This window comes from Vipera ursinii, assembly GCF_947247035.1.
Source record: "Vipera ursinii genome assembly, chromosome: 2".
NCBI lineage: Eukaryota > Metazoa > Chordata > Lepidosauria > Squamata > Viperidae > Vipera > Vipera ursinii.
In genome coordinates this window covers 285,096,776-285,117,137 of record NC_139513.1, presented here as the reverse complement: position 1 = coordinate 285,117,137, position 20,362 = coordinate 285,096,776, and the positions used below count along the sequence as shown (strand labels likewise).

General features: G+C 46.1%; 1 protein-coding gene across 1 annotated transcript in view; it reads left to right on the top strand.

Moving 5' to 3' along the window:
• The window catches only part of CNTFR (ciliary neurotrophic factor receptor), a gene marked incomplete at its 3' end in the record, with an annotated part of 319,967 nt that overhangs the window by 82,758 nt on the left and 216,847 nt on the right, over positions 1-20,362 (top strand). The window contains exon 2 of the mRNA XM_083354881.1: positions 16,280-16,388. The remainder of the gene's footprint in view (positions 1-16,279; positions 16,389-20,362) is intronic.

Here is a 20,362-nt window from a genome sequence, read left to right as displayed (position 1 = left end):
TTGGTATTGTGATGCAAATGACATCAGGACAGGAGTGGCTCTTTTGTGGATGAAGCCTCATCACTTTCAATGGCATTGTGGCTTGTTACCAATGCTGCTATCACCACTTCCTAACTGATACCTACTTAACATGAAAAGATTGTTTAAAAAGCACGAGAAAGGGGACCAATTACTCCTGACTTTTCCACATGCACATGTCTCAAATCTGCTCTGCAGCTTGGAAGGGCTTTTTTTCAGAGTAGACCTGTGGGTTGTGCAAGAGTCTAATTTTGTTGTGTGAATGGAATGTTCCACGTGTTGTTTATTTATAGCCTGACTTCATTACTTTATAAGTAACACAAAGTGGCAAACACACACATAATAACAGCTTCCACCCCTTATTTTCTCCACAACAACCACCCTGTGAGGTGGGTTGGGTTCAGTGGGAGGGGCTAGCCCAGAGTCACCCAGCTGGCTTTCATGCCCAAGGCAAGACTAAAACTCACTGTTTCCTGGTGATTGGTCCAAAGTCACCCAGCTGGCTTTCATTCCTAAGGCGTGACTAGAACTTACCGTCTCCTGGTACTTGGACTAAAGTCACCCAGTCAGCTTTCATGCCTAAGGCAGAACTTCAACTCACTGTCTCCTGGTTTCTAGCCATGCCAGCAGCCTGCACAGCAATGGATGGGGCTGTTATAGTTGGCCCATCTTCAAATCCCCAGGCTGAGGATAGCTGACCTCCAAGGTCCCTTCCACCCCTATGATTTTGGCATCTCTAGAGAGGACACCATGTTGATTGCAGAAGTACTTCTAAACACAGCACAAGAAGTTGTCTAGCTGGTCCCTGGTGCTACGGCCACCGAATCCAGTCCTTCCAGAGGCTGGTGGGCCAGGTGTGGGCTCCCTCCAGACTGGATAGCCACAGAATTGCTGCCAGTGTCTCTCTCCCCACACCCCCACCCTACCCTCTTCATGCAGATATAAATCCACATGGTGGGAGGTGGGGGGAAGGCAGGATGGGAGCTGCACTAATTATGCTGCATTCATTATTAATACGAGGAAATTGCCCGAAGGAGCCCATGTAATGCGAATAGTGATACAAGATATTGGTTTGAGCATTTAACGTGCCTGTTTGTTCATTAACTTCCTCCGCCCATGGAGTCATTGAACTGAAGCCTCATTTGCCTCTGTCTGGTTGGGAGTTGGAACCTCCCTCTGGCTTCTCTCCCTCTTCCCAGCAGCCCCTCCCCAGATGCAGCCATGTCTCCGAGTGCCCCCCCCTCCCCAACCCCTTCTTGTAGGCCCTTGTCTGCTGATGCCAATGTGCTTTCTAGCTAAGCTTGCCCACATATAAATCAAGCATCTGAATTCAGCAGTGATGGTAGAAATGCCCCTGGGGAGGGTGGGGTGGGGGGTTTAGAGGCCCTGGAAAATCCAGGGGTTCTTCTTGTGGGGTGATCCTTGCCCAGAGAAGAGGCTGCCCAGAGGCTGAGCCACAGGTTGGCAGTTGGATGAGCCAACTGCCCAGATGTTGGTCTCTGCAGGAGCACTGGACATTCAATGCTGCCTGGACCCAGCAGATACATGGTGTCTCTCAGGTGGCTTTGCTCAACCAGGAGAGGCAGGGATCTAACGGGGTGGGTCCTCAACCCAAGGACCCTGCCCAATTTCCCAGGGGGAACTGAATCAAACCAGCAGAGTCCTCGATGCTCTCTGAGCTGGGTTATTTTCTTGCAGACGCTTCATGACCCAACTAGGCAACATCATCAGTGCTAGAAGGGAGCAAGGTTTGCAGAGAAGAGGAGGTGGAGAAAGGAGGAGAAAGAGGAGGGAGGAGGACCACTGTGGGGTCTTGGATGCTTTCTGAGCTTGGTGGTTTTGTTGCAGGACGTTTCACTACCCAGCTAGGGAACATCATCGTTGTGAGAAGGGAGGAGGTGTTTATGGAGATTCTCCATCCTCCAGGTCATGGTTGTCCCAAAGGTGCTTTTCCAAAAGGTGACTGGACTTCCTTTGTTTGTTTTTTCCTTGAAAACATTTCACTTCTCATCCAAGAAGTATCTTCAGGACGTTTCACTACCCAGCTAGGGAACATCATCGTTGTGAGAAGGGAGGAGGTGTTTATGGAGATTCTCCATCCTCCAGGTCATGGTTGTCCCAAAGGTGCTTTTCCAAAAGGCGACTGGACTTTCTTTGTTTGTTTTTTTCCTTGAAAACGTTTCACTTCTCATCCAAGAAGTATCTTCAGAACCGAAGACCTGAAGAAGCTCCTTAGGTGAGAAGCAGATTGTAGATTGTGATGTTAAAGAAACTAACTTGATGTTGAATATGATAACAGCAGCACGGTTACTGGTGGGACAATATTGGAAGAAGGATAGTTTGCCCACTATAGAAGAATGAATGGGTGTTTAAAGTTTCGAATCTTGCAGAAATGTCTAAGATTTCTGCTTACTTGAAAGATCATTCACAGGAAAGATATATTTCAGTTTGGAGGAGATGGATAAATTATATTCAGAACAAATATGGGACTAAAAAGTTCCATTTAGCTTATGAGTAGATTTTAGTGGGATATTGTTATTGGTACGTTGTTTGTAGTTATGTTAAAGGGGAGTTAAAGCACATTATGAATTTGGTTAATTGTATATTATGCATAATTTTTATTTAGAATATGATTATTATAACTATAATCCTGTATTTAGCTCTGGGAAGTGGGGAGGGGGAAGTGGGCGGGTTTGGGGTGGGGGGGATTTGGGGATATAGTGTAAAACTTTGTTTTTGTAAAACTCTTTAATAAAAAAAAAAGAAAACGTTTCACTTCTCATCCAGGAAGTATCTTCAGAACCGAAGGCCCGAAGAAGCTCCTTAGGTGAGAAGCAAAACGGTTTTAAGGGGAAAAAACCAAGAAAGTCCAGTTGCCTTTTGGGAAGAAAAAAAGCCCCTTGGGAAGAAGAGAGGGGGTTTGCTCTCCTTTTGCATACTAGTGGCTCGTCCTGTCGTTGGTGGGAGGGGGGGTCTCGAGAGCCAGCAACTGATTTGCTGAACAACTCTGACAAAGAAAAGGTTGTAAAATGGGCCCAAACTCCTTGAACAACGGCCTTGCTTAGCAAGGGAAATTTGGGGCTCAGTCGTGGTTGTAAGTCGAGGACGGCCTGTTGTGTAGAGGAAGGACAGGCTGTTATCCAGTTGGGAGGCAGCCCCCATTTACCCTCCTTTTCTGCCTTCCCGGGAACAATGCAGGGAATCTTCGGCTGTCGCTAAAGCGAGACAGTTGCAAAGGGAGTTTTGCCCCTTTGTGAGCTTTTTTGCAGTTGTTAAGCGGGTCACGCAGCCACTGAGTGAGTCTGGCTTCCCCACTGACTTTGCTTGTCAGAAGGGAACAGACATTGATCACATGACCCCAGGATATTGCAACCGTCATCAATACGAGTCAGTTGCCAAGCGTCTGAATTTTGATCGCGTGACCCCAGGACACAGCAACGGTCGTAAGTACGAACCAGTTGGCAAGCGTCTGAATTTTGATCGCGTGACCCCAGGACACAGCAACGGTCGTAAGTACGAACCAGTTGGCAAGCGTCTGAATTTTGACCACGTGACCCTGGGGATGCTGCAACCGTCGTAAGCGTTGAAAAGGGTCATAAAAGTCAACCTTTTTTCAGTGCCGTTGTAACTTCAAACGGTCGCTAAATGGATGCAAGTCAAGGACTCGGTGACCGTGGGAGGCTGCAACCCAAGCCAAGGGCTCTCCGACCCTTTGGAAGGAGAGATGAGAAAGAAACGGAAGGCGAGTCTCTGACGCAGCAGCCACAGCCAGACAAATGCAGTCTTTCTTCCCCAGCACTGGTGCTAAGGGCTCCCGATTATCAGCCTTGGGACGGTTCTTGGAGTAGGGGGATGTCAAGGGGGGTGGGGTGGCTGCACCAGCAAGCCATCATCAGAGGGGATTTGGCAAATTAAGCCAGGTCCAAGCCTGACTTTGTATCCAGAAGGCGAGGCTTCAGATGCAATGAGCTTGAGCAGGGGTGTCAAACTCAATTCCATTGAGGGCCGCATCAGCATTGTGGTTGCCCTCAGGGGGCCGGGTGGGTATGGCCAGGGTGGGCGTGGCTTACTGGGTGGGCGTGGCCAGCTCTACATCATTCGCATCAAAGGTGCCTATGGGGGCCTGGGCAGGAGTGGGACAGATCTGAGGGTCTCTGGCAGAAAGAGGGTCTCTGGGCCAGGGACAAGGCAGTGGGGGCCGTTCCCTCACTGTTTCCAGGATGGCTTCACGAGCCACATGAAACCACTTTGCGGGCCGGATCCGGCCCCCGGGCCTTGTGTTTGACATGTCTGAGCTTGAGCGAATGAGAGAGAGTGAAAGAGAGTAAGACACACACACACACACACACACATACACCAAGAAACAGAGAGAGAGAGAAAGAGAGTTAAAGAAAGAGTAAGTGAGAGTGAGGAGCAGAGTGCAAGAGAAAAAGAGCGAGAAACAGCAAGAGAGAGAGAGAGAGAGAGGGAAGGAGAGAGAAAGAGAAAGGGAGAGAAAGAGAATGAGGAGAGTGGGAGAGAAGTGGGAGAGACGGAGAAACAGTGAGAGAAAGAGAGTGAGTGGGAGAGAGACAAGAGAGAGAGAGTCAGACACTGGCTCCAAATCTCCCAACCAGCCCTGAGTTAGCTGCTTTGCAGCTGCTCTTTTCATCTTCTTCAAAGTTGCTCCGTGCTCAGAACTGGGTCGGTGGGGCAACCTGGCGTAAGGGGGAGGGAGGAATCGGAGTCCGGAAAGGAGACTTTGCTTTTAGTTGGCTTATGCTGGAGCAGCAGCTCCAGGGAGGAAGCGCAGGAGAGGAAGGGTATCTACTACCGCAGATTAAGTAGCCCTGCCAGGAACAGGAGGAGGGCACCATGTGGGTTGCTGGTTTTGGCTTGGGGCATGGGAGGGTGTGTGTGTTTTGCTTTGGTTTGGATTCACATGTTGTTGCAAGGCCTGGCAGCAGCGGAGGACCAGGCAGAGAGAAAGATCCTGATGGGTTAGATTTAGTGTTCAGAAGATGCAGAGTCTTAGAAACGGAGTACCAGCCTTCATTCATTGATTAATGAATTGGTCAAGGGGTGTGTGTGTCTCGGAAGGAGGGTCGTTGTGTGGGACGACTTTCTCCTAGAATTCAGGACCCTCAGAGTTAACCCTCCTTTTTCTGGATTCAGGTTGCCTCAGAAATATCACCCCCGCTCCCCTGGCAATCACAACCAAACCAGCCTCTTGGTGGGCTCCGTATGCCCCTGGGGTCCCTGGGCCTTCTGGCAAAACCAGATCTTCAGGGCCTTTCCAAAGAGTGTCAAGGCAGGGGCCAGTCTGAACTCTACAGGGGATGTTCCACTGGGAGGGAGCCACCATGGAGAAGGCCCTTCTCCTTGGTCTCACAGAGGGACCTCTTTAAGAGAGGAGACCTGTAACATACCTTGCCTCCCTGCTCTGGTGGGTCAGGTAGAGATGACCGGGAAATGATGGTCCTTCAAATTACAGGGAGGGAGCCACCACAGAGAAGGCCCTCCTTCTTGGCCCTACCAGATGGACCTCTTTAAGAAAGGGGAGCAGTAATATCCCCTGTCTTGTCATTCTGCTGGGTCGAGTAGAAGTGACTCAGAAATGATGGTCCTTCAAATAACCAGAAGGGAGTCACCACAGAGAAGGCCCTTTTCCTTGGTCCCACCAGATGGACCTCCTTAGGGGAGGGGACCCATAACATCTGCTACCTCCCTGCTCTTGTGGGTCATATAGAAATGACTGGGAAATGAGGGGTCCTTAGTGCTCTCTGAGCTTGATTGTTTTCTTGCAGACATTTCATTTTTCTTAAGTCATGGGGGACACGTAAGTACGTTTCAGTGGAGAACTGGCTGGAAATGTTTCTCTGACCTAACTCTGCATGACTTTGGAAAGTGGATATGGTCCGCAAGGTTTTTTGCAAGCTCCAGAAAAAACTTCCCAAGTCCCATTTTTAATCGTTCGTTACCTAAGCTGCTTATCCCACAAGAAGAGGACATGTCTGCTGATGTCCTTTGGGTCCTCCGGAGGTCCACTCAGCATAGTTTTAGCCCCATTGTGCCCCAAACGTCAGGTGGACCAGTCTCTGGACTCCAGCTTGGAAGAAGACAGATTTTTCAGAGCAGTTGTGAGGCAGGATGGCAGCCTGAATTGTCCTCTGTCACCTTCACCAGGAGTTGGGTTGCTGAGATTGGCAAGGATTTTGCAACATCTGCTGCCCTTCCAGCAAAAGTGGAAGTGCCAAACCACCTCTTCTCCAGATTCCCCATCCTGAGCAGGTTCTCCAGATGTGACACATACAGGCATCCAAGCATAGCTAGCTCCAAGGCAGCTTCCTGCGTGCATCACATCTGGAGGACCTACTCAGGATGGAGAACCTGGAGAAGAGGACATCTCCAATTTTGCTGTCATTTCAGCGAACATTGCAAAATCCTGACCAGTCAGGACCTTTGAGACCACCAGCAAGACAGAGACAGAAGAAAAGATGAGATATATTCAGATTTAGACTCTAGAATAGAATAGAGCTGGAAGGGACCTTGGAGGTCTTCTAGTCCAGCCCCCTGCTCAAGCAGGAGAACCTAACACCATCTCAGACAAGTGATTGTCTAGTCTCTTCTTAAAAGCCTCCAGTGATGGAGCGCCCACGATTTCTGGAGGCAAAGCTGTTCCACTGGTTAACTGTCCTCACTGTCAGGAAGTTTCTCCTTAATTCCAGGTTGCTTCTCTCTTTGGTCAGCTTCCAACCATTGTTTCTCGTCCTGCCCTCTGGGGCTTTGGAGAATAATGTGACCCCCTCTTCATTGTGGCAGCCCCTCAAATACTGGAATACTGCTATCATGTCACCTGTTTCTTCTTTTCTTTAGACTATTAGCCAAACCCAAGTCCCACAGCAGTTCTTCATACTTTTTAGACTCCAGGGCTTCAATCATCTTAGCTGCTCTTCTCTAAACTTTTTCCAAAGTCCCAACATCTTTTTTGTGATATGGTGACCAAAATTGGTTGCAGAATTCCAGGTGTGGTCTTTTATAAAGCGGTACTAATACTTCGTGTGATCTCGATTCTATGCCTCTGTTTACACAACCCAGGATTTGGGGCTCAGAAGCAAGCAGAGCGGTCCTTTTTCCCCTGATCGCTTTGTCTAATCGTCAACCTTGCCTACTCTTTTCTCGGGAGGGGCCCATTCCTGTTTATTAATTCAGCTTGTCTCCCCCATAAAACCCCACTTACTCATGAAGCCTAGCCTGGAATGACTTATTAGTCATGACAGATAAATAGAAGCTCCATCTCCGGAAGTGGGATTTATCAGCACACCAGCTCTTTTTTTTTTTGGGAGGGGGGGGGGAGACTGATGATCTTGTTGGCTGATGTGGAGGCAGGAAACTGCTGTGAACCAGCTGAGATCTTCTGTTAGTAACTGAGTTGGCAGCTCAGAGAAAATTGTTGTCAGGCTACAGTGAAGAGAAGGTCCCAAACAACGCTATCGTGCTAGTCAGAGCTGGAGGGGCAGATATATAATTTTTTTTAGGATGAGTTACAGGAGAGACAAGGGTGAGTGTGGTCCTCTCCTGCTTGCAGGCTCTTTGGGTACTTGTGTTGGCTGCCTTACAGAATACCGAATAACAGAGTTGGAAGGGACCTTGGAGGTCTTCTAGTCCAACCCCCTGCTCAGGCAGGAAGCCCTATCTCATTTCAGACAAATGGTTGTCCAGTCCCTTCTTGAAAACTTCCAGTGTTGGAAGACTCACAGCTTCCAAAGGCAAGATATTCCACTGATGGATTGCGCTCGCTGCCAAGAAATTTCTGTTTTAGTTCTAGGTTGCTTCTCTCTTGATTACTCCATTGCTTCTTGTTCTGCCCTCAAGGGATTAATTACAGTACAACGGCCTTTGATCCAGAATATCCTCAGTTGATCTCCCGGAGGTGAAGAAGACATGCTAGAGGAAATCAGGAGGGGTGGGACGGAGGGCCATCAACTCTTTTCTCCTGTCCTTGCTTCCTGGCTGGGTTCACACATAACAGGCTTAATCAGAGAAAGACACATTTGCCCCGTTACTGAAGTCTGTCTATCTTCAGTGCATTGAAGAGCAACAAAGATGTTGAGGGCTGGAGGCTAAATCCTTCGATGAATGATTGAGGGAACTAAATATCTTTAGTATGAGGAAGAGAAGGACCAGGGGAGATACAATAGCATCTTCCAGCCCTTGATTCAAACTTATTCTCCAAAGCACCTGAGGGCAGGAAAAGAAGCAATGGTTGGAAGCTCCTCAAAGGGAGATCCAACCTAGAATTAAGGAGGAATTTCCCGAAAGTGAGAACTATTAATGGCTTGCCTCCAGAAGGTTTTGAAGGATAGCAATAGCACATAGAGTTATATACCAATCCGTAGTGCTTTACATCACTCTCTGGGTGATTTACAACATCAGCATATGGCCCCCAACTATCTGGGACCTCATATTATTGACTTTGGAAGGATGCTAAGCCGGTTAGGATCAAAGTCCAGACTGTGGGCAGAGTTCTTCTGCAATACTCTGTTCTAACCACTTTGCCACCAGGAAGAAGACAGCTATATGTTCAGAATGGTAAAGGGTCTCCTGCTAAAGCGGGGGATTGGATTAGAAGACCGCCAAGGTCCCTTCCACTTCTGTGATTCTGTATTCTATTTAGCTGCAGATGCAACAGGCATGGCTTTCTGAGTCTTTCGAATCCTTCCAGATTTTCCAATGTTCCTGAAGCTGCGGATTCCCGAGTTATCACTCTACCTGTCTGTAGGGGTTTTATTTATTTATTTATTTTGGGGGGGGGTGTTGTTGTTGTTTTTGGCCTTTTCCTCGTTTCCTTCTGTTTTTTTTTCCCAATCGGCAGCTCATTTCTGGTGGGAAGCGAAGAGAGGATGCTTTGAGGTGGCCTTTGCAGAAACTAGATGCACGTGGCCATTTTTACAAACAAGAAAACACCAGAACATGAAAAATACGAAGTGTAAAGCAGCCAGGAATTTCCAAGGGGAAAACACAAAGTTGTGAAACATTTCTGTGAAAAATGGCTTGTCTGAGCCTCTTGAATGAATGAATGTTTAATAAAGTGATCCTGGTATGAGCTTCTTTGAGCCAGGAAGATACGTCAGATACATGCACCAGCAACTCAGCAGGGAGAGAGAGAGACTCAAACCTGGAGAGCTAAATTTAAACCCAGACCAACACCATCCAGGGTGTTGTGTCAAAGGGCCACCTCACTCAGCTGAATGCCCCATTTTGCCTGCGCGGTCCTCCAAGATCAAGGAGGCTGAAAAGGCAAACCTGATCCCCAAATTCACAGCACAAGGAGTTTCACTGTTGCCGTTTAGGGAGATCTGAAACCTCATTCCCTGAGGTCATAGCCAGGCGGCAGTGGCTCCCTCGGGTTTTGGATAGATTCTTTCTTCTCGGGAGTTGTCAGTGCTTCAGAATGCGGTTCTATCAGAATGGACCTCTTAGGACTTCTGCTTGCATAAGAGAAGATTGCCTCCAGCCAGCCTCCCTTTCCCGACTCAGTTTAAAGCAGGGGTGTCCAACCTTGACAACTTTACGATTTGTAGACTTCAACTCCCAGAATTCCCTAGCCAGCTATGAGACCATCCATCCATCCATCCATCCATCCATCCATCCATCCATCCTCTAACTATCATGCGTCTGTCAGTTTATTATCTATCTATCTATCTATCTATCTATCTATCTATCTATCTATCTATCTATCTATCTATCTATCTATCTATCTATCTAGGTGCTGGTGATGACCTATAAAGCCCTGAATGGCTTGGGTCCAGGATATCTGAGGGAACACCTGCTGCCGGCATCAAGCTCCCTTCATCCAGTGCGCTCCCACAGGGAGGGTCTTCTCAGGGTGCCGCCGATAAAAGATTGTCGGCGGATAACACCCAGGGGAAGGGCCTTCTCTGTGGGTGCGCCTGCCCTCTGGAACCAGCTGTCTGTGGAGCTTAGGACTGCCCCCGACCTCCGCACATTTCGCCGGGACCTGAAAACCTGGTTATTCGAGCTTTCCGGCCCAGGCTGAGAATTTTTAACTGGGGTTTTTAATTCTAGGGATGATTTAATCTTTTTTAAATTTGTTTTTAACTTTTGTATTGGTGGTTTTAAATGCCCTGTAAACTGCCCTGAGTCCTTCGGGAAAGGGCAGTATATAAATTTAATAAAATAAAAATAAAATTTCTATCTATCTATCATCTATCTATCTATCTATCTATCTATCTATCTATCTATCTATCTATCTATCTATCTATCTATCTCCATCCATCCATCCATCCTCCCACTATAGGAGAAGGAGTGGCAGAACCTGGAAGTTCAAAAAAGGAATCATAGTCACAAGCAAACTAAGTCCAACCACCCCCACCCACCCCCACCCAATCCCATGGACTGAGGATGGGTTTTTTTTAATATTGTTTTAATTCATTGGTTTTAGTAATTAATTACGGGGCTTTGTAATTTAATTCTTTTTTAATATTTGTATTACTGTTTTTTTATAGCTGTTTTATTGTTGTGAGCTGCCCTGAGTCCTTCGGGAGATAGGGCGGCATATATGTCCTATAAATAAATAAATAAATAAATAAATAAATAAATAAATAAATAAATAAATAAATAAATAAATAAATAAATAAATAAATAAATAAATAAATAAATCTAACTCTAAGCAGGTGCCAACTGTTCATTGAGAAGTTTCCTATGCAGAGTCTTTTAGCAATAAATCAGATTAACCCAGAGGTCTTCAAACTTGGCCCTTTTAGGACTTGTGGACTTCATCGCCCAGAATTCCTCAACCAGGCACGCTGGCTGAGAAATTCTGGGAGATGAAGTCCACAAGTCATAAAAGGGCCAAGTTTGAAGGCCCCTGGTTTAACCAGACCTTTTCACACGGACCTGGTCTTGTGCTCCTGACAATAATGCACACTCCTGGGAAGTTATGGAGACACCTCAAACTCTTGATTGGCGTATGAAACACAGTAATGCAGTGTTGCCTGTGAAAATTGTTTAGATGTATCATTAATCATGGATTTGCAGAGCTTGGTAACCTGTAACCTTCTGCCCACCTCCATATTTTACCCTCGGTTGTCTCCAACCCCCCAGCAATAATTTAGTCATGTTGCTGGGGCGGTTCAGAGCCATCTCCAAGGCTGTTTGCATCGGAGGACAACAGGCAAGTGGGTGTGGGTCTCTTGTCAGATTGTCAGTCATTGCATTGGTGTTCTGGGCTTCCTACCAACATGGGCTGTGAGTGATGGGTTGCCAGGGGAAAGGGGAAAAGGCAGAACTAAATGTCTCAGTGGCTGCCACCTGACAAGTGTGATGAATTGGTGTACAGCCTGGGCTGCCGGTGTGACAAACAGCCTGCTTCCTCCTTCAGGCTTCAGGAAGGCTGCAATTATTTCCAATTGCTGTGCAAATGAGTTTCTTAGATAGGACCACATGGGAATTTCCCTTATTTGTTCTTGTTTAATGGTCCTTCTAAAGAGCAGATCTTAAAGAGCAAGAAGCAAGGGGCTCCTGTAGATTCCCTGTGCCTCAGCCAAAGTTATCCCTCTGGGGTTGTTTGGTTGCAGAAGTGAATCACCAGCAGATCCCTGCCTTTTCCTTTAGTGGCCAGTTGACTTTTATTTGGTCCAAGCAAAGCAGTTGGCTTGGCTTGGCTTGACTTGACTACTCTTGATCTGACTTGACTTGACTTGACTTGTCTTGTCTTATCTTGTCTTGACTTGACCTGACTTGACTTGACTTGACTTGACTTGACCTGACCTGACCTGACCTGACTTGATCTGACCTGACTTGACTTGACTTGACTTGGGATTGGTCTGGGTTGAGTTGAATAGGGTTGGGTTGAGATGAGATGAGTTGAGTTGAGTTGCAGAGAGGGCCCTCTCTAACAGGGACTGTTCCATTTAGGACTTTACAGTTAAGAATACTTCAAGAGCTCATGCACCGAGCAAGGAGGGGGTTGGACTAGATGACCTTTGAGGTCAGTCCCAGCTGTTAGGAGTCTGTGATTTTGAGCAGGGGTTCTGGATGTTGGTAGCTTTTGGTGGAATAACAGCAGCCTGTCTCCCAGCAGAACGAAGGCAAGATGGATGCAGAAACTACTTGGAAAAGAGTTAGGAAAAGAAATTGCCAGTGTCACAGAACTCTGTGGTGTTAATGGGAAATGTAAAAAAAAGAAAAGAAAAGAGGCAGTGAATGACAAAAATGCATCTCAGAGAATAATTGCTACCAAAAAAAGAGGAAAATACATATTGAGTGTCATGCACAGAGAGAAAAAGATAATTTCAAGGAATGTAGTCATAGCGAACAAGGGCTGGTTTGCATTAAAGGAGAAAGAGAGAATGCAGAGGGACTTGATAGAAATAGAAAATCAGTTTGGATGTGGGTGAAGAAGGGGCCTCCCCAGAATAGCTGAATTGAAAATGCAAGGGATGATATGACTTGGGTTGAAGATGAAGAGAGGAAATGCGGCTGGAAGAATTTCAGGCATCTGCTCAGGTGTGGCCCGGAATAGAAATGAACATTCTTGGTGTTGTCTATGGAGACTCTTAGCCATCCAGTTCACGGTTGTCCCAAAGGGCCTTTTTTAAAGAGGAAACCAGACTTTCTTGGTTTTTCTTTTGAAGACGTTTCGCTTTTCATCCAAGAAGCTTCCTCAGTTCATCAGAAGAACTGACTGTCTTCCCACGATGGAGGACCCACAACTTCTGAAGGCAAGATGTACACTGATTAATTCTCGCCACTGTCAGAAATTGGATCAGAGGGTGTATATTATTAGTCTTCCGACAGGCCACTGAGAAATGTTTGAAAATGAGACAATAAGCTTGCCGATTTGGAGAAAATGGCCGATAAAGGCATGAATTATGGAATATTTGGGAGGGAATGTTGAGTCGAAATTAGGTGACTGAATCCAAAAGGCCGGCGCATCGCAGGAGAAAGATATCGATGCAAATAAGTGAACTATTTAGCAAATTATTCATGCCCGAGTCAGGCAGGTTGCGATGCCCTCTCAGTCGTTTAATATAATTGTGGATGCATTTATAAAAATGGAGAGAGGAGACTTCAGAGACGAGCTGGTCAGGATTGTGAATTTACATGCTCTGTTGAAAGAGGGTCACGTCAGTATCTGAAAACCCAGATGATTTACACTTGAGCGTTAGTTTCCATGTTGCAGGAAGGACTGGGAATTTAGACAGACCAAAGTTACAGGTTGTCTTTGACTTACGACCACAACGGAGCCCAAAACTTCTGTTGCTAAGTGAGACCTTTGCTGAATAAATTCTGCCTCACCTTACAACCTTCCTTGCCTCCGATGTTAAGCGAATCACTGCAGCGGTTAAGTTAGTAACACCGTTGTTAAGTGAATCTGGCTTCCCCATTCTGACTTTGCTTGTCGCGAAAGGGGATCGCATGATCCCGGGTCCCTGCGACCGTCGTAAGCGTGAGTCAGTCGCCAAGCATCTGAACTTTGGTCCCGTGACTGCGGGGATGCTGCAAGGGTCACAAGTGTGAAAAATGACACTTTTTTCAGTGCCATTGTAACATCGAGTGGTTACTAAACAAACTTGTAATTCGAGGACTGTGTAGTTGCATCCGTCATGGACGCTGAAATGAAGAATGGTGAGCTAGACATAAATGGCAAAAAAGTTCAAGTATTCGTCAACTTTGATCATTTGAAGTTACAACGGTACTAAAAAAAAAAGTGAAATCACCATTTTTCACACTTACGACCGTTACAGCATCCCCGCAGTCACGTGACTTACATTCATATGCTTGGCAACCGGTTCCTCTTTATGATGGGATCACGTGGTTCCCTTTTGTGAACTTCTGACCAGCAAAATCAGAATGGGGAAGCCAGATTCACTTAACCGTGTGACTCGCTTAGCAACCGCAGCGATCCACTTAACAATGGAGGCAAGAAAGGTTGTAAAATCATTTCATGATGGTCTCACTTAGCGACATAAATTTGGGGCTCCGTCGTGCCCGTACGCTGAGGGCTCCCTGTATGTGTTGTGTACCAATAGTCCTCGACTTACAACTGCAGTTGGGAACAGAATCTCTATTGCTAAGCAAGGACAGCTGTTGTGAGTTGCATTCAATTTTGCAACCATGGTTGTTAAGGGAATCACTGCAGTTGTAAGTGAAGTTGCATCGTTGCTAAGTGAATCCGGCTGGCCCCCTTGTCTTTGCTCGTCACCCATGGTGACCACGTGACTCTGGGATTCTGCAATCCGTTGCAAATACATGTGCTTGAGTTTTGATGAGATTTGTGAGAATGCTGCAACGGTCATAAGTGTGAGAACCGAACATGTCACTTTTTTCAGAGTGACTTGCAACAATTGTTAAACCTCAGCAGCCAGCTTACCCTTTTTTGTACCGTATTTTCCGGCGTATAAGACGACTGGGCGTATAAGACGACCCCCTACATTTCCTGTTAAATTATAGGGTTTGGGCTATTTTCAGCACCCGGCGTATAAGACGACCCCTGACTTTTGAGAAGATTTTTATGGGTTAAAAAGTAGTCTTATACGCCAGAAAATACAGTAATTCTGCTAAATCCTTCTTAACCCCAGAAATAAGCATGAAGGAAGCATGCTAGCAATGAATGCATGTTGGGTTTCTCCTTACCGCATTGGGACCTTCTCACGCTTCCTTTTTCAGCTGGGAAAACCACCTTACAATCCTGGCTATAAATCTAGTTTTGAAGATCAGCCTCAATTTCCTCTCAGGGTTACTGCAAAAAGGAAATGAATCTTGGGAAAAGTGTTACAAACTCTGGCAGATGAATAAGGGGAAAAAGACATTACAGCTTTCCCCTAAGCCTTTTTACTTAAACAGCCCCCCCAGTCATTGTATATGTTAGTGACAGTCTGTGAAAAGCTGGCATTGTCTAGATCAGGGGTGTCAAACTGCCGGCCCGTGGAAGCCACGCCCACCCCATTGCCGGCAAGGGTAAAACCGTCCCGATACGTTGTGTGATGTCGCGTGATGTCGCGAGTTTGACATGTCTGGTCTAAAATGTCTATAGAATTGCACTGCATTTTAAAATAAAGTATGGAATTGTGTTGTTTTCATAGGCTATATACTTTTCCTAGGCATTGTAAATAACACCTAGGGCTAGGCATAATGCAGAATAACAGGAGCTACAAAGTATGAAAAGGGAGTTGTGAAAAGGCTTAGGGTTAAGCTTAAGGTTAGAATTAGGGTTAGGGTTAGGCTAACCCTAACCCTTTATTGAAAAGTCATATATGAATTTTAGGTAAAGGTAAAGGTTCCCCCGCACATGCGTGCTAGTCGTTTCCAACTCTAGTGGCCAGTGCTCATCTCCGTTTTAAAGCCGAAGAGCCAGCACTTGTCCGAGAACGTCTCCGTGGTCATGTGGCCGGCATGACTAGAGGCCAAAGGCGCATGGAACGCTGTTACCTTCCCACTGTAGTGGTCCCTATTTTTCTACTTGCATTTTTACGTGCTTTCGAACTGCTAGGTTGGCAGAAGCTGGGACGAGTAACAGGTGCTCACTCTGTTACGCGGCACTCGGGATTCGACCCGCCAAACTGCCAACCTTCTGATCGACAAGCTCAGCATCCTAATGAATTTTGGCAGCAGCCAAAAAAGCCAACACAGTCCTGGGTTGCATTAACGGAGGGAGAGCATCAAGATCACATGAAGTGTTAATACCACACTTCGAATTCTGCATCCAGTTGTGGTCCCCACGATATTAAAAAAAAATGTTGAGGCTCTGGAAAGAGTGTGGAGAAGAGCAACAAAGATGATTAGGGGACTGGAGGCTAAAACATATGAAGAACAGTTGCTGGAATTGGATATGACTAGTTTAATGGAACGAAGGACTAGGGTTGACATGATAGCAGCCTTCCAATGTTTGTGGGGCTGCCACAAAGAAGAGGAGGGGTCAACGTATTCTCCAAAGCATCAGGAAACAGGACAGGATATAATGGATGGAAACTAACCAAGGAGAGAAGCAACCTAGAACTAGTACTAAGGAGAAATTTCCTAACAGTGAGCACAATTAACCAGTGGAATGGCTTTCCTCCAAAAACTCTGGCTGCTCCATCCCTGGAGGATTTTAAGAAGAGGTTGGTCAGCCATTTGTCTTGAACGGTGTAAGGTTTTCTGCTTGTGCAGGGGGTTGGACTAGAAGTCCTCCAAGGTCCCTTCCAAGTCTGCTGTTGTTCTGTTGTTCTGTCTAGGAAAGGTTCATCTGGGGTGACCGATACATTTCTTTTGACAGAAAGCCCCAGTTTTCAAGGAGAAGAACCCAGAAGAGGCAGAGCGTGGAAAAGTTGAGAAGAATTGGATGCGCCTCTTCAGCCAATCCTGCGATCCAGGACATCCAAGTGGTGAGTGTTCAGATGCTACCTGATGATGCTCTTTTGGCTACAATGTGGCTTATTTTCAAGTGTCTGTGGCCCAGGACCTTGTTTAGGGCACTCTCTGGCCGTTCCCTTGATGAGGGAGCTGCTGCTGGCAAGATTTCTCAAGCTGGATGCTTGCCAGAGAGATGAACGTCAAGGGCATCCAACGGGAACTTTGCTAACTGTTGAGTTGATGTTGATGCCCCTGAGGGCACCAAGGTTGGAGAGGTTTCTGCCAGGCTACAATGCCTCCTGCGGGTCCTCTGAAGCCGGCATTTAAATGCTTAAATCCTTCTCTGCCCTTGTGGCTTTTCAGTAAGACAGAAAGAGCAAAATTGATCCTCCTTACACGAAGCGTTTCCAGGTTTTCCATCATTCTCACCGTCTTTTCCAACTGTGCTGCAAAGGATGGGGATTGTATAGCCCTACTTTTGCGGGGGTGGGGGTGGTGGCAGGGGAGAAACACCAGTTAAGTAGACAAGTCGTTGCTAGGACTTGACAGAATTTAATATTATTCCCCGTTCCTGGGGGGATTCTGGATGGCTTTCGCACTGACAGATGCTGCCAAGCATAAATTTTGGCGTTGGCATTGAGCAAGCAGACGTATCAAATATCTTGTTTTTCGTTTGGTGAAGTGAATCTGGTTCTGGATGGTGTTTCTGCTCTTCTTGGGATGATGAAATGATGTCATGAGTGGCATGGGTTGTTGACTCACAACAGCAATGTCATTATCCAATCCGGGCAATGAGCTCAGCTGGTGCTGATCGAATTGCTGCTGGTGGATCTCGTGACAGTTGTGACTCATTCCAAGTTCTAAAGAGGACTTTGCAGGATTCTGAGGTTCTTCTGAATAGGATTTGAGCTCACCCCGCCCCCCTACTTTTATGCTGGCATGCCTGTCAAAGTACATGCCAAGTCTGCTTCATACGGGCAGGAAATCTTGGGAAAGGAGGGAATAACATTTTAGATAATTATTACAGGATTCAAACAGGGGGGTGTTTTTATTTTTTGTTTGTTTTTGAGCAGGTTTCGGTCTAAAGTAGGTTTTAGTTATGGCCAGTTTGTAATTGATTAATTGGATGTCGATTTCAACAAGAGAACACAACTTTGTATGTGCCTTAGATGCTTGTGGGAGAGGATTTAAAATGTTATGAAACTGTATATTGTATTTGGGCCATAAAGTTACTTCCCTACTACAGGAAGATTGGATTGTTCTTTTCTTATGGGCCACTTTAGCTAGCAGAATAACAGAATAGGGTCTGCAAGATTGTCTGGGACACGACACATCCTCTTCACGACCTGTTTTCCTTGTTACCTTCTGGGAGGAGGGGGCTTCGTGGTATCTGCAGCAGAACATCCACATTCAGCCATAGTTTCGTTCCATATCTTCCTTCCCCTGTCCTGACCACTTTCTACAGGGGGACGATCGAGATCATCCTGTCATACAGCATCACAGTCTGGTTTGGAAGCCTCACTGCTTCAGACAGGAAGGCGGTGCAGAGAGTGGTGAGGATGGCTGAAAAGATCATTAGTAGTTCCCTCCCTCCCATCCAGGACATGGCACAGAAGCGTTGCTTGAGCAGGGCCCGCAAGATTATCTGAGACACTACTCATCCTCTTCGCGACCTGTTTTCCTTGTTACCTTCTGGGAGGAGGGGGCTTCGTGGTATCCTTAGCAGAACATCCAGATTCAGCCATAGTTTCATTCCATACAGCATTAACCTTGTGAACTCTCAAGCTTCCTCCTTCCGTTATATATTCAAGTATTTAATATTTGTTATGTATAGGTAGGGATGTGGGTCTATACATACTGTATGTGTATATAGTATGGTTTTAGGTGTGTGTCATGTATGTGTTTGACTTTGAGAGCGGGCAACTAAATTTCATTTTTGATGTGTGCCGTTGTGCCACAGTAAAAAAAATGACAATAAAGATTTATCTTATCATCTTATCTTATCTTATCTTATCTTATCTTATCTTATCTTATCTTATCTTATCTTATCTTATCTTATCTTATCTTATCTCAAAGCTGGAAGGAACTTTGAAGGTCTTCCAGTCCAAGCTCCTGCTCCAGCAGGAGACCCTCTACCATTCCACACAAACAGCTGTCCAATCTCTTCTTGGAAACTTTCAGAGTTGGAGCACCCACAACTTCTGGAGGCAGCCTTGTTTCTCAAGTGCAGGTTCTGGGTGGCCTGGAGTTTAAGATGTTGAGGAGAGGGGGATGGAAGAGAGAAGCTAGGGACCTTGATCTTCAGGCCACCACAGCAAGAGAGACCTATGATGGGGAGGGTCCATCTCCATATGTCTCAGTACCAAGTTGGAAAGGGAAGTTCTGCTTCTAGCAGAGGTGTCCAACCTTGGCAGCTTTAAGACCTGTGGATGTCAACTCCCAGAATTTTCTTTCCTTCCTTCCTTCCTTCCTTCCTTCCTTCCCTTCCTTCCTTCCTTCCTTCCTTCCTTCCTTCCTTCCTTCCTTTCTTTCTTCCTTTCTTCTTTCTTTCTTTCTTTCTTTCTTTCTTTCTTTCTTTCTTTCTTTCTTTCTTTCTTTCTTTCTTTCTTTCTTTTTCTTTTGCTCATTTCCTCTTTTTTCTCTCTCTTTCTTTTTATTCTTCTTTTCTTTCTCATTCCTTTCTTTCTTTCTCTTTCTTCCTTTTTCTTTCTTCCTTTTTCTTTCTTTTCCTAATTCTCTCCTTCCTTCCTTTCTCTTTTTTATTTCTTTTTCTCTTCCTTCTTTCCTTTTTTCTCTCTCCCCTTCCTTTCTTTTTCTCTTCTTTCTCTTTGTCTCTTGCTCTTTCTTTCCTTCTTTCTTTTTTCTCTTCTTTTTTTCCTCTTTTTCTCTTCTCTTTCTTTCTTGTTTTCTTTTTTCTCACACTCTCTTTCTCTCCCCATTCTCTCCTTCCTTCCTTCTTTCCTTCCTTCTTCCTTCCTCCCTCCCTCCCTCCCTCCCTTTCTTTTTCTCTCTCTCTTTTCTTTCTTTCTCTTTCTCTTTCTCTTTCTCTTTCTCTTTCTCTTTCTCTTTGTTTTGTCTCCTTCCTTCCTTCCTTCCTTCCTTCCTTCCTTCCTCCCTCCCTCCCTCCCTCCCTCCCTTCCTTTCTTTTATCTCTCTCTTTTCTTTCTTTCTCTTTCTCTTTCTTTCTCTTTCTCTTTGTTTTGTCTCCTTCCTTCCTTCCTTCCTTCCTTCCTTCCTTCCTTCCTTCCTTCCTCCCTCCCTCCCTCCCTCCCTCCCTCCCTCCCTTCCTTCCTTCCTTCCTTCCTTCCTTCCTTCCTTCCTTCCTTCCTTCCTTGTCTTCCTTGTCTTCCTATCTTTCTTCTCTTTCTTTCTCCAGTCAGGTACTTCGGCTTCAGGTGGTCCTTGACTTACAACCATTCCTTTGGCTCCAAGTTATGGCAACCCTGAAAAAAAGTGACTTGTGACCCATCAACCATGGCAAAAAAAGGACGTCAGATTGAGCGCAACTCACTGATCAGAAATTCTGTCCCCAATTGTGGCCATAAGTCGAGGACTGCCAGTAATGCCAGCTGTCCAACTTTTGAGTGAATTCATATCCCAAAGGTGCTCTTTTCCCAAAAGGCGACTGGACTTTCTTCTGGGGGGGGTTCCCCCCCCTTTGGTGACGTTTTGCTTCCCACTGGAGAAGCTCCTTCGATTCTCTTTGAGGCAACCCTGACCTGGGTGACTGAGAGTATCCATAGGCATTTATCTTGCCAGTTCATAGCTCGCCCGTCTCTTCCTTCCCTGAGCACCTTAAGGTGCCCTTGGAGGGGGCCGTGGCTCCCCAGCTCAGCTTTTATGTTTAAAAGACAATTGGGCAGAATCTGATTCCTCCCTCGGGTTCTTTTTATCTTGCAAACGTCTGCTGGCATCCTCCCCATTTGCCTCTCCTCACGTCAAGCCCAATCTTCCTCGATCCCTCTGTTTTCACAGCACACGCAACTCTGCTAACAATGGCAATTAC